Source organism: Gallus gallus, chromosome 2 (assembly GCF_016699485.2).
Source record: "Gallus gallus isolate bGalGal1 chromosome 2, bGalGal1.mat.broiler.GRCg7b, whole genome shotgun sequence".
Classification (NCBI taxonomy): Eukaryota; Metazoa; Chordata; class Aves; order Galliformes; family Phasianidae; genus Gallus; species Gallus gallus.
The window spans coordinates 21,457,816-21,477,819 of NC_052533.1; the positions used below are offsets into that span (position 1 = coordinate 21,457,816).

A 20,004-nucleotide genomic window follows, 5' to 3' on the forward strand; every position below is an offset into this window, starting at 1 on the left:
TAAACCTGATAAAAATATGGTAATTTCAGTGTAAAAAAAAAGGCAAAATAAGTAGTTCAAAATGTTTCAAGATCTCTGAATTCATGCAGCTTTTGTTGGAGCACCAGTCTCCTGGTGTTTATACAAAGAGCATGATCCTCAGTATTCACCAGTTTTAAAGCTGTCAATCCACACTCTTGGCTATCAATAGATGATAAATCAATTCCTTTAACCCTTACCATATTGTTTCTTCAGGTTACACACCTGCTTAAGCATTTCCTTTCAGACTTCACTGATACAAGCCCTAAGAATTTATTACAAATCTCTCCAGCACAGGACAACAGCAGCAACGAGGAAGCTGCTGTGCTCAGGAAGCATTCAGTCAGGATTTTCTCATGGTATAGTGAAGTATTCAGGAAGATACAGATTAAGTTAATTAAAACACAAACACTATGTTGCAATGCACACTTAACAAAACAGAACCTTCTTATTGTTTTTTAGTCTTCAGTATTTAGGGGGCTCACTCACACAGATTGCAAATAAATGACCAAAAGCTTTGCAATCCAATTCACATTAAGACTTTGGCACTGTAGCTCTACACCACTGAGTGATATACTAAATACACTGTGTAATTTCCCCATTCTTTAACACACCAAAATAAATATTAAAAAGAAATTAGTAAGTAGAATAGACATTTGGGTCTAAACTGTTCTCAGCCACCTTGAAAATCTGTGTGTATAATAAAAACAATATGATACTGTAAGGCTTCAAAATTCAATGTTCTCCCAGAACTCTTGGGCCTCTCTTAACTGTCACAGTACTTATGAGTTCACATGGAACTGAGTCTCAGAAACAAGTTGTATTTTGCAGATCTAGGTCTTAGTTCTGCAAACAACCCCTGAAGTTTGCTCGGAGGAATAAATGGAACTACATTTGAAGGTAAATATGCTCACATTTTCAGGACCAAAGTTTCACTTCAGTTTTTAAATCAGTGTCAGCTCAAATTTTTCTTCCACTGTTATTTGGCTTGGATTTTTCCCTTCTTACACAGATGGAGCAAATATTGAAAGCTTTTAGGAACAGCTTTCATTCTAAACATCTAGGATTGATACAGCTGTTATGAAAAGATCTATTTCTAATAAGGGTGAGATCTTAATTGGAAATGGTTTACATTAAGCGGTTTAAAAATCTTCTCATTCATAAAAGGAATTTCAGTGAATTGCTCCCTCTGTTTAAAGGAGATTGACAGTAGATGAGATTCACTTATACTTTTGCTAATGGTAACCATCCATTTCAGAGTCCCTCAGCACTTCTATTATTTTTATCTGTTTAATATGTTTCAGTATTTTCATGGAACAAAACACTTCTTCATATTCGTAAGATTTTCTAGTCATTGTACTGCAAACTGTTAGAGACTTCCACACTGTGGAAAAGGGAACATTGTTCTTTGCATCAAGGATATGAATTTTACCTATGTAAAAACTCATGCAAGTTATATTTTAGCCCATTCACCCCATAAAAAAAAAAAAAACCATTTGCACTGTCGTAATGACACTAGGTAGGCAATATCCAGCAGCTCGTTCTTCACAAGTTCCACCATATTAACACATTTCTTTTGCTGTGCATTTTACCACAGAATATGGGGGTTCAACTTCATGAAGACAGCAGGATGTACAGTCAAGGAAATCTAATAAAAATCTGTCTGTTTAGAAGTTTCAGAGTCAAGGCAAGGCTCTCATTTTCCCCCACTAGCTAGAAAATATGCTCCTTTTTCCAAATGATTCCCTGTAGACAACAAGATGAATTCACGTCGTGTAATGCAATTTGTTTCTAGGATACTTGTCATGTAGTGCAGGAAACAGGGTACCTACTGAATGAAAAGGAAGTAAAAGGTTAAAGGAGTGAAGCAGTGAACTAGGTAACTCAATTCTACCCATATACCTACTACAAATGCCAAGTAAACCATTTTTTGTTGAAGTGTTTGACTCATCACCATCTTTCTTCAACTTTAAGGTTCAATTTCAGACATTAAATACATGGCTTGCAGAAGTACTGAATGCTTACAGAATATCTGTAGTGGCGTTTCTATTTCAAGAAACATCTAAGAAGTACGAAGTCTAAAAATTATTAGTTCTATTGTGACCAGTTTGACTGTAGAGTGGGATCCAAGTGGGCCAAAACAGCAAGGACAATAGACCCCAAGTGGTCCTTGTCTCCCCTTGGCATTCTTAAGATCCACAATGTAGTTTCAGTTGTATTAACTTTTGCAGAGTAATTTTAATGGAGAAAGAAGAAAAAGTAACCATGGAATTTGAAAAATTCAGGGGGAATAATTCAAAACAGGAAGACTACAGGGAAGCTCAGTATGTTAACAATCTACTATAAATCATTACCCTGCAGATGTTAGAAAAGTAATTCTAGGCCATAGTTCTCATTTTAACAGTTTGCTGTGGGAATTGGTAGAAGTCAGCTTAAGAGTATGAATGACTTTTTGAAAGTTTGAGTAATTTGAGTCCTGTTGTAACACCTGAGTTGCAAACAGACTTGACAGCAAAAAAAATTCAACCACTCAATATTCATTGAGGAGCTGAAGCTTCTGCAGCAGAAACACTGACCTCTACTACTTTGCTTCAAGAGAACTCAGCCTTCTGAAGCAGTAATAAGTTCTTTTCTCTCTCTGTGGAATAGTCACCAGAAAGTTATACGTTGCACTGCTTCATAAAAAGGAGCCAATACACTACACCATCCTAAAAGAATAGCTGTAAACTGAAAGCTTCAGCTGATCAAAACCATGAAAAAAATGCAACTTCCTTAAATTCTTTTCCACTTGAAGTCTCCTGAAAATTTTATTTTTTTTATTGGTCCCCTATTTTAGTTAGGAGGAGAAAAGCTTATTTTTAGATTTAACTAAATCAAAATATTTCTGTTGTCAAACTTAATTGAATTACTATTTGTCTGCTTTGATATACTGCCCATTTGCCTATGGCTGTTCATGTGGAAGACATGTCTTTCTCCTGATGCATTTGAAGGAAAAAAAAAAGCATCCTAATATGTAATTGAATGCTTAAATACAGGTATTTTTGAAAAAAAAAACAAAAAAGCACTTATTTGAGAGCACTTTCTAAAACATTCTGGAATTAAATAATTTGGTTTTTATATTTGAGACAAATGTTTCCTTTTTGATGTTTTACAAAACTTAGAATTAGGTTATTTGTTTTATTTAATGTGACAAATAGAGATCATGCTTTGATTTATATCTTCCCATACTTATAGTAAATATAGCTTTGTATCACAGGCATTTTGTCAACAGGAGATCAGCATACACCAAAAATAGAGTACTTCTTGACAAGTAGAAGACATTGGTTTTCATTAGTATTTTAATTTCATAGCTTACAGGAAGTCCACCTCTCAGCTCAGATTTTCTAAGTCTATTTTACAAATCACTCCCCTAATGAAAATTACAGACAGACTACTTGCTTTAATCAGCACTTGCTATAAATCAGCATGGCTCAAGACTAAGGACCAGGCCCAGAAAGAAACCCAAAGAGTGTGCCAGTATCTTTCTGTAACACTTTCTCCTCCCATCCCCACTTGATATATTTATCACCAAGTTACTACTATAGCAAAACAGTAATATAAATGTGATCCTTCTTCCTCCTCAGCAAGAATGATTTACTGCAGCAGTACAGGCGTAAAATCAAAATATATCTAATGTAACAAATTTTACTTTAATTTCAATCAGTGGTGCAGCAGGAGTTCTGTAGATGGCTATATCCACATAGATGACTTTTCCACTTCAAGTTCAGTATTATTTTATGTTTTAAACACAGTGAAAGAAAGAAGAAAAAGGGACAGAAAAGGAAAGCACACATTGCCACAAGTACTGACACTAAGAGGCTGATTTCCTATGGATTTAGATCTCACAGGCTTTATCTGTGCTGGAAGACAAGTGAGCTCCATGTTCAGGGTAAGGTAAACACTGCACTCACATGATAAGTTCACTCTAAAACAAAATCCAAATTAAATAAAAAGAATCCAACTAAGTTCCATGCATAATACATTACATAAAATCTGCAGTGTTTATGCCAAAGAGGTAAACATGTTTTACCAAATATTATCAGATAGCACATTGAAACAAACAAATGCATTATTCATGAAAAACTCCAATATTTGCATGTCTCTAAATCATATTGCTTTCTCTTACAGGTGTAAAGAGATGCATTTAAATGCATGAAGTGTAGCTTCACAAAGTTTACTAAGAATTTTAAATACATTTGACTTTGGAAGAGTCAAAGTCTCCCCTCACTACAGCTCCATGCTGAACCCGCAGAAGTTTACTGATGTAAATCAGAGAACACAATTTACATGGACCTGAAAAGCACAGCAGGTAACGCAATTCTATTTTCAGGCAAAGGCATGGAAAGTCTTATTTAAACTATAGGCTACTATAGTTCAGTTCAACTATACTACATAATTATGTAGTTATGATAGGGAACTGCATAGAAAACAATACAAAAACAGACCAGGGCACAGACACTACCTGAGGCCTTTAGGTATTATTAGGGCATTATGACACTAAACAACTTAGCATAAGCACATTCATCTACTACTGTCCTTTTAAAATTGTTTTTCCCTGAGATCACAGTCACATACAGCCCAAGATGCAAACCTGACCAAGCCTGTAGTGTCACTATTCCAAGCAAGCACAGACAGCTGTTCTATAATGTTTCTGCTTATTTGTATAGGTCAAAACTTTAGAAGCAGTCTCTCAGTTCATCTTAATTTAAGAAAGAAAAATTCAGTCTCCAACCAACCACCACCTTTCTGTACGTGCAGGTGGCTGTTCAGAAAGATCACTATTCCAATAAGCATTCTTCACACACATTCTCCAAACCCCTGAGCAGAATGTTTTAAATGGCATTTTCTTTTAAATACTGTTTTCTTACACCAGCTTGTTATTTCTCCACATAGTGAATCCCAGTGTCTCCTATATGCACTGTCTCTGCCTGAACTGACCCTTTCGCCCAACATACTAAGGCAAAAAAACACAGATATACCATAATGTATCTAAGTTTGTATCCATTACTTTAATTCAAAAACAAAGTCTGCTTGTTTTATCCTTAATAACTCCCCCCCCCCCCCCACTGAAAATTTATATTAAGTCACATAAAATCCAAGGGCACCATTTTGTAATGATATTAAGGTGACTTCCAAGTGAGTGTTTTAGAGCTTCTTAATAGTATTTCAGGAGCTAAGCATACAGTTTTGTCCTTTTCATTTCTGAACTCAAGGAAAATGTGATGTCTAATGACACATGAACTGGATTCAAGCAGTGGTAAAGATGCACCACATTACACATTATAGTAGAATGTTTATTGGCCTCACAGTTCTGGGGCTAAAACTTATGTTTTAGCTCTGTTGTCATGTACTCTGAAGGCCCAAACAGCATTGACATTGCCATGACCTGTCCTTCAGCAAGTAATTGGCACTGGATGGTAATAAACCTCCCAAAAAGTACAACACAAAGTAAGGGCAACATGACTCCTTGTAAGCAGCTGCAACATCAACATCCACATTTTTCTTTGCTTAGATGAAGGGGGTTTTGCCACTTCAGCATATATTCTACAAGATAAATTGTTTCAGATCATTACATCGCAAAAAATAATTCTCAAATAGTATATACTACTTTGGCCATATGAACCACCTCTTGTGTAAGGTTTGGCATCCCAACATGAGACTCCTTTAGAACACTTTTCTCTTTAAACTAAACATTAATGTAGAGCACCAATGGAAAACTTCAACAACATAACAAGGCTCAAAAACAAAATAATGGAACTATCAAGTTTATTTATTCAATTTTACTGCTGAATATATATATATTTTCCCCACTATTTAATAGATGCCAAAGAAGTCTTTTCATCTTTGTAAAGATTAATGAGACTCAAGCGATAATTATCTCTTCTCTGATCCTCCACCAATTAAAAATAAACTTCTGGTTAAAAGCTCCCTTAAAAAAGGTTCATGAAGTCCAAGTTAGTTCCAAATAACATCCATTGACAAGTAACAGGAATTTAAATCAGACCTTTATCTGAAATGCACTGAATACTGCTTCCTGCAGGAAGAACCCCACTATGTATACAGTTGGTGCTGCTATACTCTATTATCAGAGAGTTCCCTCAATGACCAGTTAACTGCAATTGCTGTTTAATGATCTGTTAACGCTCTAGTGAACTTTGCTAAAATAAGACTGCTTGAGCGCAGTTTTCTGGAACTTTCCCAAGAAGCACATATAAGATTACTGTAATGAACTGTTTATGAGGCCATGTCTTAAATCCATTCAGAAACTAAAACCGTATCAAGAGCTCTTGGGAAAAAAAATGTTGTCACAACATACCTTCATCAGAAATAGCACATTATTTGAAATCAAAACACTTACTGGCACTGTGCTGTGTTTTACATAATTCTGCCAAGAGCTTAGAAAATTGGGTGGGTTTCCACTGAGATTACTTAGCATCTAAACATGTTATAGAAGTCTACAAAGCCTTATAAGTAGCCAAAATTCCCAGTCTTGTTGCTCTAGCAAGGACTCCTCACACACCTATCAGGGCCATTCCAGAAGTAATGCCTCCTATTTTATTTTGTTCACCCACAGCACCAGAGGTGGAGGCTCTGGTAGTAGAGGCTCAACTTTTCCACTAGTATTCCATTACATTTTGTTGTTGCGTGATAGGGAGCAGCAGAGGGGAGCTCTGACAAAATAGCATCTGAAGCAAAGCTGTGGAATTGAATTCCTCCATGCAAACAGACAAAAAAGGCATCCACTGACATCCTTCAATACTTGCTGAATGTTTATGGAGACCAAACAGCAGATCCAGGCACAGTGAGGTGGCAAGTATTGTGTTCCAGCAGTAGTAACAGTGGGTCACCTCTGCTGGTGCAAGTTTTGACAAGCATGGCATGCAGGCTCTTATTCATTGCTGGTGAAAGCGCACAGCTAATGGTGATGACTATGCTGGAAAACAGTGTTTTGTAGTTGAGAACTTTCTGTATAAAATATTGTGATTGCACTTTTTGCTTCTGTTGTAATTTCCATGGAAGTAAATAGGAGGCAGTACTTGCAGAGCAAACAATATACTATTCCAAACTTGAGTAACATCAGTGATTGATATCTCAGATTCCATGAAGGGGACACAAGTAGCATGCTGTGTAAAATATACCACTGTTCAAAGCAGTACATCCACTCTTACATATACCCATACCCTCCCTCATGACTTCCACAGCAGCCTCACCTTCAAGGAATGGCCTTCAAGTGAAACTACTTGTTCATTTCTATTAATAGATATGGAATGTAGAATTAATTAGACCCTCTATTTTCTCCCACTTCAGCTACACCTCTCTCTGCTCTGTGCTCACTGTCTGTTGTCACAGACAGAAAGCATCACCCTTCCCAGCATTTCCCACACCTCTAGAAGCACTGGTTTTCTTCTTCACAATGATGATTTTAAGAGTTGGCAACTACCAAACATACTTTCTCACCCAAAACTGTACTCCCCACCACCTGAGATCCCTAAAGTACATCAGCTAGCTTCATAATGGAGTTTTGTGACAGCTTCCTCAGTTTGTTTTCTTGTAGAATTGAAAGCACGAGTGACTTGCTAGGTCACCTGAAGAAGTTCTTTAATTTGGGCCAGTGAGAGACACAGCTGTATCCAATGACTAACAAATTGTAAATAGGTGTTTTAGTAAAAACCTGGCAAATAGCTCATGTTTGAGTAGTGGGATAGGATTTATTCCCCACTTCTATTACTGTTTTAGATGTAGACTTCATGTGTTACTGCAAAGGAATTTTTGGTACGGCCTTAAATAAAACAATTACTTGTTTACCTAGAGCTCATTTTAAACCAAACATCAAAACTAAAATGGATTAACATACCTGCAGCCTTTGCCAGAAAACTGAATGTCAGAGACAAGATTCACATTTGAGTCACCAATGAGGCATTGATTTAAAAGCCCATCTGTGATCCTGGAAAAACTCAGCTAAACTTTCTGATGATCCAGACATAAATTTTCTTTACTGTCAAGCATCAATCAGTTGCGTTAACAAACCACATTGTATAACAAAGAAAAAAAACAGTCTAGTAGATAAGCAGGGCATTAATCAATGTATATTTTCCCATGCACCATTATCTCATACAGAAATTCAGTAGTTTTACAGTCCTTTCTTAGGGAAGTGGTTGCTGAAGCTACATAGTTGTTTTTCTTTTCCCACAAAAATGGTTTCTGTGCTCAAGAAACACACACTGCTTTGCCCTACCCATTTCACTAAACTCCTTTAATTAGACAAGTAGCCCCAGTGAGTCTCTCACTGCTACTAAATAATAACTTCAGCTTTGCTCATTTCAGATCTTAGCAAAACTACATATAACACTGAAAATTACCACTTACCTGCAAGTTATTAACCTGCCTCCACTCCTCAGCTAACAAAAACCTCTTAGCTAAAGTTATTCATGCAAGCCCCCTATAAGGACAAGCAGCAGATATAATTGCCTTTGACTGGTTTCCAGGTCACCTAAGAAAGTTATCCATCATAGTCCAGTAACAAAGAAAGTATAACTTACCTGATTCTGAGAATCAAGGTTTGCTAGAAACTCCTGAAGAAGGCACTCTTCAAGTAGAAATGGTTCCCTTTTGTCTGCCAGCCCTTAAATGAGGTTAGGGAGGGATGGACCCAGAGTCCAGCTTTTCCAGTCACACAGGTGAATTGCTTCCACCTGTGCTCCCAGTGCTGGTCATGCCCTTCACCAGCTGTTCAATCATTGTTTCAGGCTGTGGCTTAATGGCCCCCAGGCACCCTCCAAATAGTTTCATTTTTCAGTGCACAGAAGTGAATACTACATTGGTCAGGACGATCGCTTATTTCCATCAGGAGTTTCAAGACTGTGTACATCTCTGGTTATTTATTGCTTCTCTTTGAAAGACAGCACATTTCCCATCTTTGGAATTCTCATTTTCCCTGGAATACTTGGAGTTGGTTTTGCTTTAACTTACAGACATAGCTGCTAGTCTTTCACACCAAATACGTATATGGGCAAATATTAAAGTATATAACAGGTTGTATGAGTATTTTGAAACACGTTTTATTATTGTGAAATTTCCCCACCTGAGGGCATAATTATTCAGTGACTGATAGGTCACCAAGTCCTCCAATCAGTACATATTATGTCAGAAGATGTCTCGCCTGGTGCAATTGAAATATAAAAGCGCATATGTGAGATTATGGGAGTGGGGAAGGAAGAGGGAAGGTATTAAGCTTTTAGGAAAGAAAAAAAGATACAGAAGACCTTGTCTCCAGGTACTCAGCAGTTAAAAAAAAAAAATCACAGATGAAAAAGACTGCTAGAATAGAGTTTTGGCATTAGGGAATACTATCTGCAGCAGGGTCAGCTCTGAATGTGAGTAGCACACGGGAATGACAAATCTGAAGGGGAAGGAATTATTTTTAACTGAAGTGTCTCTGATAATAAGTTGAGGGGATATTGAAGGTTCTGCTCTTAACAAAGGCCAGAGCCTGACTGCCACAGCTGTTGCAAATAATAGGCTAAAATCATGCCATGAGAAAAAACACTCTAATTCCAGAAAAATTATGTCAGAACTTCAGAAGTCACAACAAGACAGGGAGGCAGGAAAACAGTGGCTGTGTATGTCCTGTTGTTGTGTATTTAACTCACAAGGGGAAATGCAGGATGTAGTGAATGAGCCTTTATCCGGTCACAGAGTACGGCATTTGCCTCTGGCTGCACAGTGTAGGCACACCATATACCCTGAAGTATGACATCTATATTTCCTGCACAAGCCCTGCAAGGGGATTACATTCACAGCACTATTTTCCTTCCCTGCCGGGAGTTGTAGTCAGTCAATTTCCTGGATGAAACACAGCATGAGTCTACACTGCACCTAAACTCAGCCTCATTTTCTGAGCGAGGCATACTTACATAGCTTACAGAGCGCACTGGGGCAGACTGGGAGGCTGTTGCTTCCTTTGTCTAGGGACATCTTGTTCCCGCATGTTTTGTTCTCTGCAGCTGCTGCCCTACCAGCCACCAGGAGGTCACATCCCTGCACTGACCAAGGCCTCAAGCCTACACACCCAGGGGTACATGCACACGATACACCCAGCTCCAGAAGGACAACAGGAACTCTGGTAGCATGTGCTGCCCCACCGGTTCTTCTTCTCTGTCCCTAAGGAAAGGTAGCAGCTGTCAGCTAGGAAATGCTGATTGGGAAATGAATGATTCACCTGCTAAAGCCAAGCAGCCAGCTGTGCTGTCTAGTGGCATCTCTCCTCTGCCAATACTCTCAAAATGAGCATAAAACTAAATGGGAGGATCTCTGGTCTTGTTAGCATCATAGTGAGGAGAATCTTCAACCACCTTTGAAAATCCAGAATGTTCAACTAATGATTACAGCATAGGCTCAGGAATTACTGTAGGAAATATAGTTATTGCATAGGAGAGCAATCTTATACAAAGCCTTTCAACCTCAAGTCATTTTCAGCTTTTCTTGAATACTTCTTTCCTTAATTCTTCAGGACTCACTACTGAGAAAAGAAAAGAAAAGAAAAGAAAAGAAAAGAAAAGAAAAGAAAAGAAAAGAAAAGAAAAGAAAAGAAAAGAAAAGAAAAGAAAAACTGCAGCAAGGACTAGAGCTTCTGTGTGAAAGCAACTTTAGTAACAAGAATGTTCAAAACTAGATTATTCCCCTGCTTAATCATTAACCTTTGTTTTCCTCTGGGGACCTGAAGAGTATTTTTTAAAAAGAGCTCAGAGAATTAGAGGGGATTTATTCGCACTTTAAGATAAAATAGTTGACTCAAGCTTAGGCATATGAGGAGATGTGAAAACTTCTGATGTCCAGTTCTGTCAACAATACTGGATAAAATGGTGAGAAGGAACACCCCATGGAAGACATGCAGTGACAGCAGACAAAATCTCTGGATACTACATCACAGCAATGGCCCCTCCAGAAGACACAGAGCTAGCATGAAGTTCACAGGACTTGGGGCTATAGCCTGCCATCACTATAGAAGAAAGAGTTTTTGCATGAAACACAATATATTTCAATCACAAGGAATAGTATTCAAGGCATGCAACCACAGGATATGAGCTTCTTCACTTGAAAAAAGGAGAAAAAATCTAGTATCAAGTTGCAGTTGCTAAATGAAGAAGAAAAATCTCTTTTGGGATACTAGTTGCTGCCCATATAAGATACAAGTCTAAAGGATAACATCCTACCCAGTGTCAGGTTACAAAATTGCAATAGCAAGGCCAGATGTGAAAATGGCATCCTTATTAACAAAAGGTTAATAGGGTGAGGCACCTGAAGACTGCTTGCAAAATGTCATGTTCTGCAAGACTTATCTTCCTGAGAAGACACTTCCTGCTCTTGGGAGACCTGATTTTCGGAGCTGTGGCCACCAACATGCCCATCACTTTAAAGAAGACTTAGTCCCCAAAGTTAAGTTACCAGCACTAGACCTCATGCTCCAGTTCTTAACTTGTCTGATCTTAAGTCTTAGGCACTGAGGAGAAAATATTAATATAGTAAATGGAAATTATCTGTAGGATGACATTTTTGTAATGAAGTACATCACATGTAAGATGCATGAAGTACAACAGCACTTTCTTATATTCATAAATTAAAATACATCACCTACATGCAGATTTGCTCATTACTGTATCATGTGTAATCCCACTTGACCCAGCTCCCTTTCAAAACACAGTAAATTTCCACACTTTCTGATTGTTTTCTTGTTTTCTCTTGCCTTTGTTTCTTCTGTGCAGACAGAATTGCTTTAAGGGATTGAATTTACTTTAGGTGTTAAAAATTCTGAAGTGCTTCAAAAGTAAACTTTGTGTTCTACGTAAAGGTAAGTTAGTGCTAACTTAAGGCAATAAGATTTTTTATTGATTTCAGGAGCCTTCTATAGATTGAAAAATGTTCATGAGAATGCTACTGACTGCAACTGATGCAGTAGAAGTGAAGCTTTCTGTAGACAATAATATTTCAACTAGGGCTTAACTTCTGATACAAAAAAAAAAAACAAAAACAAAAAAAAAACCAAAAAGACTCCTGTGTAGCCCAACATAAAAGAATCTGTGATAGATAGACAGAAGCCATCTCAAACAGCTGAGCAAATAAACATTTAATTCAGCTCTGAACCAGCCCTGGCTGGCAAAATGCTTTTGAGTGTGGTCTGCCCAGTTTCCAAAACTTTCCATGCAAAGACTGAACAGGAATGAAGGATGAGAAAAAGTTCAGCTCTTGAGAACCTACATTTAGGTGTCCAGAACAAGATATCTGGAATGCGTGCCAGGTATTCAATCTGCCATCCCAGCTGATGGAGTTGTAGTTAATACAGTCAGCAAAGGTACCTCCACCACAGTGTATGAGATTAAGATCTCTCTGGACTCCACTGACAGTACAGATTTCATCTCTACAATGGGAGCAGAGACACCTGCTTCACATGTAGATACCTCCTCAAAGCTCCTCAGTGTAGGCCATCCATTCGTGAGCTGAACCCCACAGTAAGTCTCCTTCCTTCCTCTATGGTATCTTCCTTTTGAGCTGTGGCACTGTGCAGCTGGGCAAAGATGAAGCACTGCTAAACAGAATACCTCAACATCTATTTCCTTCATCTGATCTCTGTGTGTTCCCTGACTAATTAACTTTTCTCCTTCTGAGCTATCAGGCTGGTACTTTCTGTGAGGAACACACTGACTTTCTAAGTAAGTCATGATCCTTCTTTACGTTGCTTGAAAATGTGAAGTGTGGCTACATGTGACAGAATAAGCACTTCTCTATGCCTAATAGCAAGATGTCTTTCAAATCATGTGGGCCTTAAAGCTGGTTCTCTCCACTATTAAATGAGAAAACCTAGCAGGAGAGTTTAAAAAGCATTTAGCATCCAGCCTCATCACCATCTGGTCAGATCTGATTATTATACAATCAAGCAATCTCCTGCTAGCTGCACCACAGGGGAATTTCTTAAAAGGACTGCCGTTTGCCATTTGTAACTGTAGCAGGGAATAAGTGGAATATATGACTGGTGTTCTGTGCCAAAGTCAGAGGTGCTTGTTTTGGTTTAGAGACAATGATGATTCCGCATCTAAACCAACAGATTTGTGCAGATTAAATAATTTGCATGAAGAAAAACAGCAGATTTGCAAAGTGCCATTAAGGCACCTGAAGCAGACAGTACATTTACACCTGTGCTTTAAATTGATCACAAGAATTCTCAGTGCCAACATGTGTGAAAAACGGTTCCCTTTAAGAGAACAGATGCTTCATTGTTAATAGGAGTTTCACACATGAAAAATTAAAAGTTGTTGAAGACTGCCTGTTCAGCCCCATGTATTTACAATGAATATTAGAAGCTCTTAATTAAGCTCTATCTCATCAACTTCAAAACTCTATTTTTGTAGAAAGTAGACGTTGCAAAAACACAAAAATAGGCCAATGTTTAATCATTAAGGTGTATAAATAATTTCAGTAATTATTTTGGAAGAAAATGGCAATAGACCAGTATTTTCACACATGGATAAATAGGAAAAAGAACATCTGTGACTGCCATGTATGTGGAAAGAAACAGTCATTGGCTATAGCATGGATGAAAAACAAGAAGCAAAACACAATGAGCTTCTGTATTTGGCTATTTAGGAAAGTTCACAATCACTGAAAATAATAAAGAGGAGTGATACCTATATCACAGTACAATCATATATAATATGTGCTATACTTTAAAACTAGAGAATAAAACTTTTGAAACTAGGCTCTGGTGTCACTTGGAATTAGAGTAACCAATTAGCAGCTATCAGTGCTCTTTTCCTGCACAGAGAGAAGACAAAGTAAGGTTCTCTTTCCCTCTTCTTTCTATAACCTTCTTAACTAACAGTGTTATGGTGGCTTTTCCTTATGGTTATGCAAAGTTGATGGTTTTACCTGTCAAGTTCATAATCTAATTTCTCAAAGAGCCAATGTCAATCACATAAAACTTAGTGATTTATAACAAATCAAAGTCATCTATATCACAAGTTCATATGTAATAATATGTTGAATTATTATCATCACAATCTCACAAAACAAGTTCCAGTATAGGTTGCCCAGTGAGGCTGTGGATGCCCCCTCCCTGGAAGCATTCAAGGCCAGGCTGGATGGAGCTGTGAGCAACCTGGTCAAGATGGAGGTGTCCCCGCCTATAACAGGGAGGCTGGACCTAGATGATCTTAAAGGCCCCTTCTAACCCAAAACATTCTATGATTCTATGATTCCATGACTAGAAGTAGCTTCAAACAGTATAGTAGATATTGATATATATCACTTCCTAGTGGTTGCCAGTTCACTTACTAAAATAAAACTTAGAAAGTTTCCAAGTATTTCAGTTTATTTGAAAAATGTGTTGCCTACTCTATTAGTTATGTGTTCCACTGTAATTCAGACTCAAATCTTCACATGCCCAGGCAAGTGTTCCACCCAACAGTTATGTAGGAATGGCATTACTCTTTTCTGTGGATTAGGCTTCTGCCATGGGAGATGAATTCTGGGAGATTAACAGCTGCAGAACATCTGGACTCTGTAGCACTTACTAGGCTCCATCTGCAAAGGTAGGAGAAATGATGTGGTGATTAGGAATAGTAATGAGACTCTTCACATTTCTCCAGTGTAATAGTACTTCATAGATAACTTGATGTTTCAACTCTTTTTTTTCTTTTAATTCTTCTCATATCCAAAGTCTGTGTGACAGTCTTGAAAAGAGCAATTACTGTGACTCCTATTAATGTCATTCTCTGATCCTCATATACTTTCAGAGCTATCAGCTTCTGAAGAAGCAAGCAATACAAAGCACTGCCTTGTTCCATGTATTTTGTAATTGTAAAGAAAAAAATATGAAATGCCAAAATAAAGGTTTGGAAATGTTTATAACTGCATCCATAATTCTGCAAACCATCCAAATCATCTGTTTTTAATTTGTTCTCAGTGATAGCAGCAGTGACCTTTCCTGTAAGAACAGGAACAAGACAGGTCTGGAGCATAAGAACCTAAGAACCAATTTCAATATCCTCTCTCCAACAGTGTCCAGTATTAAGAAACCAAGAATATGCAGCCAGGGCGTTGTGACACTGCCATTGTGCTCTCACAGCTGCTAGTGCTCTATGACCGAGGGAATCACAACAGGTATATTTGTATTTAATAGCATCTGATAAATTATGTTTTGAGTGAATTGGTCTTTTAATCTCCTTAAGCTCTTCTCAGCTAAATATAGGGAAAAAAAAACAGATTAAGGATACAGATTTGTTTATTAATTTATTTATTTTTAAGAAGGGAATAGCTCAGCACTGATAAATACTACCCACAACCATGTATGCAACCATACTTGGTCCTCTGTGTTATTTCTTAAGGTAAAAATACTACTCAGGAGAGGACATAAGAATAGTGTAAATAGAAAATAGTAACACCTTTGTACTTTTTGCAAGCTCACAGTGAACTGTAGATGAAGAATTTCCTGATATAGAAGTGATATTTTCTTCTTAATAATAGTCCTGGACTGAATTTCCCATGAGTTTCTTCATTTGCTTTTCAGAGTTCTGGAAGCTTCTAACATCTGCTTTTCAGTATGGCAAACTGCCTTTCAGTTGACCATGTATGATGTGAAACGTTACTATCTTCTGTTTTGAAACAGTCCTGATCATTCCGTTCAATAACTCCTAATTATTTTACAAGAAAGAGGGACCACGAATTCACCTCATTTTTTATTTCCTTTGTTCTACCCATCGTGTCCACATCAGTTCTTGGGGAATGTCTGGTCAACATTTCCTCAAATGAAAGATATTTCATACTATGGATCAGCTTTTCTTGCCTACTCAGTACCCTTTTTGCTTCTGCCATCTCATTCTGGTATTATGGAAACTACGACTACGTAACAAGATTCTCAGTTTGGAATATAGATTTAGCTATTCACATAGTGTTTCTTATTCACTCTCTTTTGTAGCAATGCCTCACACTTTGCTTCATCTGCAACCAAACACTAAGTTGAAGGTTTTGCAGATATATTAGATATCCAAAATCACCCTCCTAAGTGATAATGGCTTGTTCAGAGATCATCACTGTTCCTGTAAAATAAGGACTGGTTGTCCCCCATATACATCTTTGTCCTGTCAGCATTAGCATATACTGTGTCACTTCATCATATGTTCATTCAGAATTTCCCAGTTCTTTGCAGCCAGCTTTTTATTTTCATCAGCAAACCTTATTCTATCCATTCTTCTTAACCAGCTGTCTCATCATTTCATCACCATGTTTAATTTATATTTTAAGTTTTTACAAGCCACTCAGCTATGTATTTATATTAATATCAACTGTAAATCAACACTTACTGACAAGTTGTGGACATTTTGTATCTAAATTATAAAATGCCAGATACTGAGACCACATGACATAACCTAGGAATTTGATTTCCTAATCTACAATGAATATAAATTCATAATTGATTATCTTTTACTCTTTTGGTAATAAACAAGCCATTAACTATTTCAAAATATCCATCAATACATTTCAAGGAGATACATAGGTGTATACTGTGAAACAAATATTGATTACTTGCTTTGGGATAAATATATATGCATATATATCCTCAATACAGAATCACAGAATGGTTAAGGCTGGAATAATGCCTAGAGAGGTGGTGGATGCTGCATCCTTGGAGACATTCAAGGTCAGGCTGGATGGGGCTTTGAGCACCATGATCTAGCTGCAGGTGTTCCTGTTCATTGCAGGGGAGTTGGACCAGCTGACATTTAAGGGTCTGTTCCAATTGAGACAATTCTATGATTCTGTGAATGTTTTGGCTAAAACACTTTGATCTTCCCAAATTAGGACAATTTAAATGAATTCAAAATAGTAATTCAAAATCTCCTATGTTTAAACTTTAACTTTTTTTCCCATAATTTTGTGTAAGTTCAAGTGTTTACAAATCTATTAAGTTAGTCAATTAACTGCAGAGCTGTATTCATGCATTCAAATATCTTAATCGTTCACTTTATAGATACGCTGCTCAGACTTTTGATATCACAGAAAATAAGAGCTATCTCTGTGAATTTAGAAGATTAGAGTAGGAGACCAGGAAAGAAAAACACAGTGCTCATCTTTCACATAGAATATGAAGGAGCCCAAAAACATGAACCCTTTAGATTTCAGGTCTTAGAAAGCTGCTTGAACCAATTCATTTTAACAGGGACTAAGAAAAAAACATGAACTGCAGAGCCAGCATTTGTTTCTCTAGAAACAAGGTAATATTGGTATGATTATTATTGGTATTATTATTAACAGGCTTTATTGGACTAGGCTTTGAGCAACCTGACCTAGTCTTAGATGTCCCTGTTCATTGCATGGGAGTTGAACTAGATGACCTTCAAGGGTCCCTTCCAGCTCAAAAGATTTGATGATTCAATGATTATGTGCATAGACATGGGTAAGAGGGATACAGGGTACTTTCACTATCTCAGATTGAATAAGAATGGTGTCTTTACTTCTCATGCCATTGTAAAGCAAACTGTGTTCTAGAGGAAAATATGATAGTGTTTGTTGAAACTGGAAAAATGGCTTATAAAGTCCAATTTTCAGTAACTCCTGGCAGAAAGTGAAGATCACAAATAAATAAATAAATAAATAAATAAATAGGAGGTGCATGTGACATAGCTGTTATAGAACATCACAAACACATCACTTGGCTAGAATCTGGATGCAGCCATTCCAAACATGCAATACTGCTACTCAAGCCTCAACCTTGATTCACCTGTGAGTAATTCCATGATTAAAATGCAGGTGGGATTAAGTGAAGAGTTATTAAATGCTACATTCTTGGCTGTGATATCCAACACTCAAGAGCACCTATCTGCTAGCTGTATTGAGATAGATGTTTTTAAAGAATGGAAGGGGGTGATGGTGAAAGGTTACTCTTTTACAGTACACATGCACCCACTCATTCGTTAAAAACAAGCAAACAAATAAACAAACAAATATACTCAAAACTTGTTCAAAAGCTACAGTTATCAGAACTCAGTGGCCATCTGGTGTGCTTAATGAGCTGATGGTAAAAATAAATTTATTCATTAACTGGAATCATATATTTCTTATCCACTAAGAAGTCTGAGACCTTCTCAATGCCACATGATTACTAATTTTAAACATTTTCATTAATCCAGTTTGCATACCATTTACTAAGCGTCTCAGTCCCTCTTAATGATGATTTTTTTCTGGGTTTGATCTTTTTTTCTCCCCACTGTTCTCACATCTTTTCTCTAATTGCTGCTGATTCATCGACAATTTTTAGATTGGAAGGAAGAACAAACAACTACTTTTAAGACAGTTTTGGAACATTAAAAGAAATATGGCCAAATGTCTTTAGCTACCCCCGAGGTTCTCCACAACAGAGAATTAGGAAATAGTATGTGGATTTTTTAGCATGTTTTGAATACTTGAACTTTCTGGAAAGTAGAATAATATACCGGCATTGAACCTCTATGCTAATTTGGGGGACACAGAGTCTTGCCATGCTAAAATTTCATGCAGTCCTTGAAAAGATTATTAAAACGTTTATGAGATGTTCTACCTTTTGCATTTCTTGACAGTAATCTGTCTGGAAATAATCATTGCTCAATACCCATTGCCAACCAAAAATCTTTTTTTTTTTTTTTTTTTTTTTTGAGAACTAAAACCAACCTCTCTCTTTTGCAGGGAGTTCAGGCAATGTATTGACCAATTTAACAAGTGCAGAGGCAAGCCTCTAAAAAAGACAGCTTTCCTTCTAAGAGTTGTAGACATTATAGAGTATTAGACAGACATATAGCCATTATGTAGCATTAGACAACTGGATAAATTGTTTTATAATCTATCTGCCCTTTCTGAGTTCTCCAGTTGCTGCTTTTTTTCTTACTTGAATCACGGAAGCTAAAGGGGGTCTTGCCATTTACTTCAATTGATAAGACTGGTCAGCAGCTTATTCAGTCCATCAACAGAAACAGAAGATAAATGTCTGAGAAAACAAACATATATAGTTAAAGAAAAAAACCATCCTTTTCTGTATCTCAAAAGGTGAACAAAAGTGCTGTTTTTCAATTCATGAACTGAGAACTACAGAAAACTTTAATAAATACAAATTCAGATTTTTTTCAGTAACAGATATAGCAGGACTGACAGCAAAATTGGCTGCAAGTACCTCGCCTAGATAAAATTACAAGACTATTTTGCTATACTGCTACAGAACATAACATGCTCTCATAAGTCAATAAAGAAATTTCCATTGACTGAAATGATACAGTTTTAGGCTTTATCTTCATGCAGAACTCTAATGGCAAAGGAAGCTGTATGTGCAGGAAAGAATAAACGTATTAGTTTGCTTGGCACAATGGTAAATAAATATCCTCCTTTTAATAAGATATTCTACGCAGAGCTCTATTAAATTGCAGTTTTTTTCTATATTTTTTTACAGAATTCTGTACTGCATAGCTGTGACATTCCAAGCACAGCATTTAGCATAGGAAAAGATGCTGTTAGCGTGAAGGCTGCTGTTAAACCAAATACACGAGCAACTAAACTTTAGTTTAGCATGAAGATTACCAATATGTATTTTAAAAATTGTTTACCTAAACATTAAGAATAGTTGTACTCCTGCCTTCTCCTATTTGTTGATCATACACTGCTACTGATAGCAAAGATATATGAGCTGTAAAGGCTCATCTTTTCTGAGCTGCTTCTACTCACTAATGCTTATTCTTTTACCTACCGTATTCACATTACATTTGTTTGATAATCTCCCAAAGAAAAAAATGAGAGCAACCAAACCATGAATGAGTGGAAAAACACATTGCTTTCATTTATTTATTTTATTTTATGAGAACTTAAAATCCCTCATTTACTTGTCAGTAAATCTAAGCACATTGTGTTCTAGAGAAATAAACATCACCAAGACTG

At 37.0% G+C, this 20,004-nt stretch overlaps 2 long non-coding RNA genes across 2 annotated transcripts in view; both read right to left on the reverse strand.

Moving 5' to 3' along the window:
- Nucleotides 1–8,717, reverse strand: part of LOC121112268 — a 117,922-nt gene extending 109,205 nt beyond the window's left edge. Inside the window, exon 1 of the long non-coding RNA XR_005856521.1 lies at nucleotides 8,598–8,717. This is a non-coding gene — a long non-coding RNA (uncharacterized LOC121112268). The remainder of the gene's footprint in view (nucleotides 1–8,597) is intronic.
- A 5,680-nt stretch (nucleotides 8,718–14,397) lies between these two features.
- On the reverse strand, nucleotides 14,398–19,508 carry LOC107052577. The gene is made up of 2 exons (XR_001465161.3): nucleotides 18,968–19,508; nucleotides 14,398–14,631 (listed from the first exon to the last, which is right to left on the reverse strand). It is a non-coding gene; the product is annotated as an uncharacterized LOC107052577 (long non-coding RNA).
- Nucleotides 19,509–20,004: the final 496 nt, after the last annotated feature.